Source organism: Humulus lupulus, chromosome 5, assembly GCF_963169125.1.
Source record: "Humulus lupulus chromosome 5, drHumLupu1.1, whole genome shotgun sequence".
NCBI classification, from domain to species: domain Eukaryota; kingdom Viridiplantae; phylum Streptophyta; class Magnoliopsida; order Rosales; family Cannabaceae; genus Humulus; species Humulus lupulus.
Window position 1 is genome coordinate 110055390 of NC_084797.1, and position 5714 is coordinate 110061103.

Here is a 5714-nt window from a genome sequence, read left to right on the forward strand (position 1 = left end):
CTTGTATTCCCCGCGAAGAGGGCCGGGGTGAGCAAGCGCTCCGGAGGAGAGGCTGAGGGCGACAAGAAGAAATGCCTTAGACACTCTTCTCTCGGAGGTGATGGAGACCTCCGGGCTACGCGCAGTCCCCACCAGATTACCCCCAACCAGCAGCAAACACAACTCCAACCGCAAAAGCAACAGTAACAACAACAACAACCACAAAGACAATCAACACCGCCACAACAGCAGCAAAAGCAACAGCAACATCAGCAGCAACCACAAAGCGGGGCGGTAGTGTCTTCGCTACCGTCCCCAATACCCCGTCTACTTCCTCCTACAGTCCAAAGGGAGTCCACCCTTTCGGCGTCTCCTTCTTCTTCTTCTCTTCCACTTTCTCAGCAAACAAGCCTTCCTCGACCTGGCCTGAAGTTCCACTTCCCTCAGAAACCAACCCGTTTCCCCGCTGCCTTCCTGGAGGGTGTAAGACGGGCCGATAATTTTTTGAAGAGGCGGTTGGAGGCCGAGAAGGCTGTTACTCAGGGAAGGGCAGACAACTTGTCTGCCGTGAAGAGAGCTGAGCTGGCCGAGGGGGTGAGATCCCTTCACCCGGATGGAGCGGTTTTGGATGGCCCAGCCTTGGAGAAGAGGCTGGTGCCTAGGCTCGGACGTTCATTGGCGCCGTTCGGAGCGGAGATGATGGAGGATATGGCCCTGAGCTTGTGCGAACTCAATTCTGAGAAATGGGCCATCAGTAGCAGTAAAGACCCGCTGTTGCTGACACATGCCGTAAAGCAGCAACTTTCGGGGGTAAGCTGTCAATTGTTGTGCTCCGGGATCAATTGTCTTAGTACATTTGGTTCCGCTTAATTCATTCTGTTGTCTTTCCTTGCAGGCCTCTCTCATCGCGGAACGCTCGTTCCGGGAGGTGGGTGCAGTTCTGGTTCGGCTGGAGGAGAGCCAGGTGGCTCGCCAGGCCTTGGAGGCGGAGAAGCAGAAACTGTAACGCCCTACTTCCTTAGAGCCGTTACTAAGTGAATTTTTAAGACAAAACAGTGTGCAATGGACTCGCTAACCGAGGTTTTGAAACAAAAGTGTGACTAATTAAAAGTTAAGGCTGTAATCTTTGAAAATGCGTCATTTCATTAAAACTTCTATTATTAAACATTTGGGATCCCAAAATAAGGTTTGAAAACTAATTACATCTTGAAATAAGGTTACAGTTGAGAAATCATAAAATCATAGATTATTACAACCATTTTTGAATAAACCCCCAACCAAAGCAGTCGGGCAGACCAAACATGTACACGTCGCTTCACGCTCTCCGTACTCATGGTTGGTTGACTCAGTCATTGCCCTTACCTGCAACACAGAGCACCCGTGAGCCGAAGCCCAGCAAGAAAACTCATGCAGAACATAACATATGCAATGTATACAGTTTTATCATAACAGATAATCCACAAATAAATAAGTCAACCATTTAGACTAAGCAAACACATGTATCCACCGGGCCCCGCCCTGATTATAGCATAACACATGAATCCACCGGGCCCCGCCCTGATTATAGCATCCCATGTGCTAGGTGTTACTTTCGGCCCACGGCCGCCCCAGCTTACGCCGTACTCGGCCCACGGCCGCCCCGGCTTACGCCGTACTCGGCCCTTGCCGCTCATTTCATCATAATCACACATATAGTACATTCGAAATAATCATTCACACACATCATGATTCATTTAAGGTTTAAACATTTGCACATAATACAATCTGGGGCCATGCCCTAACCTCGGGTGTTATAGTTTTCTTACCTTTCCAATCAATAGCTTAGATCACCTGACTCCTTGAGCACGATCCCACCCGAGCCTTAGCGCACACCTAGGAACAAACATAGGTCAAAGTCAACACCGAACCCCAAGTCCGAATACCTAGCCTCGGGACCAATCCTGAGCCCCCGGGAAGTCCCAAATCCCCAAAACAAAGTGGCGGAAACAAGCCCCGAACCCTAGGTCAAAATCCATCATCAAAACTCAAAAATTCCCCTCTATGAACAGTGCAGCGCTACAGCGCTCTAAAGAGGGCGCTGTAGCGCTACAAGCAGAACACCCCTCCAGAAACAGGGACTAGCGCTACAGCGCCCACTGACTAGCGCTGTAGCGCTAGTTGCAGCCCAGAAATCCCAAAATCGCATTTCTGCGATTTCTTTCACCCAATCTCAAACCAAACTTCCCCAAATCTTTATCAAACTCAAAATCAAGCTTATGAACACTCTCCATTCATCCCAAGCATCCCAAATCCTCAAATGCCAAGATCATTTATCCCAAATCTCAAAATCTACCATGAACAACCCTAAACCAGAAATTCATGCAAACCACAAAGATAAAGTCTTAGAAATCATACCATTGCTGCAAATTTCGACCTTGAATCAACCCTAGGCCTCCTTAGCTTGCTCTCCCTCAAAGCTTGCCCAGAAATCCCCTGAGATTCCCATCAATCCAGCTCAAAACACAGCTCAAACCATCAAAACCCTTAAAACCGAAAATCTCTAAAACTTACCTCAAACATTGATGTGTTCTTGCCAAATCTTCAAGTCTAACCCAAGATCCTTGATGCTCAGCCTATCCTTGCTCTCCACTAAGCTTTGCTCCAAGAAAAATGGAGCGGAAAGGTGCAAAAATGCACAAACCGACCCTTATGAAAACCCCTCTGTTTTTCCCTCTTTTCTTTCTTTCCTTTTTCTTTCTTTTCTTTCTTTCTCTCCACAGCCAACACTCTCTATAAATCCCACTAAGTGTAAAGCCTCATAAAACCTATCTTTAAAAGCCAAATGACCAAAATGCCCTTCCTATTAACTCTAAGTCCTTTTGTCCAAATAGGGCCGTTTTAGTCATTTTACCAAATTCCCGCTAATCCTCAAGTGTCCCTAATATTTTCCCGTTGCTTTCCAACACTCGATTAACCACCAAATAAATATTCCCCATCATCAAAATAAATCTCAATCTATTCTCTGAATTCCTGCTCATACCCCCAGGCTCGCCCCAAGCTGGGTATAAATTCCTGTCAACACTTTCCGCTAGCCCGCTCATTGGGATCGCCTCGAGTCACAAGGCACAGATACATCCACATACCACTGTGGCCTCAACAATCAACACATATCAATTACAGTTACGCCCAATCATGGCCAAAATTACAATTATGCCCTTCTAACACGATCCGGGCCTACATGCACACTAACTCACATAGTCATGCATCTCAGATAAACAAATAGTCATATAACATGCTTTAAATCATAACCATGCATTTAAATAATTAAAATCACACATAAATCCCATCATGCCCTCCTGGCACGCTAATCAAGGCCCTTAAGCCTTATTAGCGAATTTGGGTCGTTACAGAAACTGACCCAACAGGTCGAGAGCATAAGGGGGGAGGCTTCGGAGAAGATTGACCAGGCCCGGCGCACGGCTGAGGAAGAGGCGGACAAGAAATATCTTGCCAAATATCGAGAGTACCGGGCCAGCGCGGAGAATGAGTTCAAGCAGCGGTCGGATGACTTGAAGGCCGAAAACTCCAAGCTCCGAGAAGAGCTATCCCAAGCCAGGGAGGAGAAAGATACCTTGGAAGCCCGCTTGCAATTGAAAAATGATCTCCTCCTTAAGCGGCAAGAGGAATATGCCACTCTTCAGAATAGGCTGCACAAGGAGGAGCAAGATCATAAGAGGAGCAAGGATCTCGCGTCTATGCTGGAGTTGGGGCTTGCTGAGAAGGATAAACAGATTGGAGCCTTGCAATTCACCGTCAGGGGGCATGTGACCGAGAAGCAATCCTTGCTGGATCACAATAAGGTGCAGCGCAAGGAGATTGATTCCCTTAAGGGAGAGCGGGATGCATCCAAGGCCGAGCTGGAAAAACTGAGGGCTCAATTGGCTGTCGCGGAGGCAAAGCTGGCGACCTCTGAGGCGGAGCGCTTGAAGGAGAAGGAAGATGCCGAGGTGGTGCTGAATAGAACGATCAATCTATCCCACGTGGTCCTCATGCACCAACTTTGGAAAATAAACCCGGAGGTAGTAGGCTACCTGGGAGAGGACGCCGCCGCCATGAGGGAAAAGATACAGGCGTGGGATCAAAGCCCAGAGGTGTACGTCCAGACTTATAACATCGACGCGCCTGCAGGAGTCCCTGAGGCAGAGGATCCCGAAGAGGCGGGGACCTCTGAACTTGCCATTGATGACGTTCCATCTTCCAATGAGCTGACTCCGCCAGCCCCAGTTGAAACCGCTATCTCCGAGAACCCGGTCGTGGATGCCGCTGCCACACCCAGTGCTTGAAGGGGTCTTATCTTTTGTAAAAAATATTCTTTACTGATTATTATTTTTCATTTGTATTTTTCTTTGGGGCGAAGCTCCCTGTACTCTTTTCTCATTGCAGACATATTTGCCATAATTATAGCATTTTTCTTTCCTTTTCTGCCGAGTTCTCTTAACTTTGCGTTTAGGGTAGGCTTTTATACGGTAGAAACTGCTGTAGGGGCGCATTAGGTTTTGGTTCCAACGGCCAGAACCTATGCATTTCTAACTTGAAGCTCCAACAGCTTATGTCTTTTCCCACGTAGTTTCTAGGTTGCGGAGGATTCCTGGTTCCAATGGCCAGACTCCCTCTTTCATCGTACTCAGCCTTCCTAAGGTAAATAGCCAATCTCGGGACTTGTAGTTATACCGTTCGCGGGGATGGCTAGGGTGACCCGTTCCATCTCTCCATTGCGATCTTTACAAAGCTTGCGAGGCAAACACTTAATACGTTTCCGCGGGATGGTGCCGGAACGGGAGTTCTTTTGGTGAACGTTGCTAGACTTAGGGCTAGATCTTTGCGAAGCAAAACTAACTGTCGTCGCGGAACACATGGTGGCCGACTTCAGGGACTTGGCATGAAGCCTTGCGAGGCAAGGTTCGTTGCGGTCGGGGAAATCGTCACACCTACCATGTGCGATTCTGGAGCAGGGGCTTTGCGAAGCAAGGCCTGCTGTAATTGGGGGATCGATTATATTTGCTCCCAGAGCTGAAGCTTGCGAAGCGAAGTTTGCAGTGGTCGAGGAGCTCGCCATGCATTATTTTGTGTGACCCGGAGCTGAAGCTTGTGAAGCAAAGCTTACAGCGGTCGCGGGTCTTGCCATCTCTCGCCTTGCGGGACCCGGAGCTGGAGCTTGCGAAGCAAAGCTCTCAGCGGTCGTGGATCTTGCCATGCATTACTTTACGAGACCCGGAGCTGAAGCTTGCGAAGCAAAGCTTTCAGCGGTCGCGGAGTATTCTGCGAAGGACTTGTCAGGAAGTTGGGGGTGTTTCGGCGTACTCTCTGAATGTCCCCCAACCTCCAGTCCTGTTCATCGCTGGGCTACCCAGGAGATAATTTTCATGATGCATAATGGCAGATATTTTCATGGCAATTTTCACATAATCACATAATGCACACATGACACGTAATGCAAATATGTTCATGGCAATAAATCAACCTAAGCTTAATCAATTTAAAAATTTCAAACACAATGCTAGCACATAAGTGGTGTTCTCTTTATGTTTTGTTCAAGGGGCGTATGGCTATGCCTTAGCCATGTATACCCCCCCAAGTGAGCGTGGGGTCCAGACGTCTCCGGACCGCGTGGTCACTTGTTAAAATGCAGCTTGGAACAAAGGGATGAAAAATGCAGTAAAAGCGGAGTGAAACTCTCCGTGTTTTATTAAATTAGC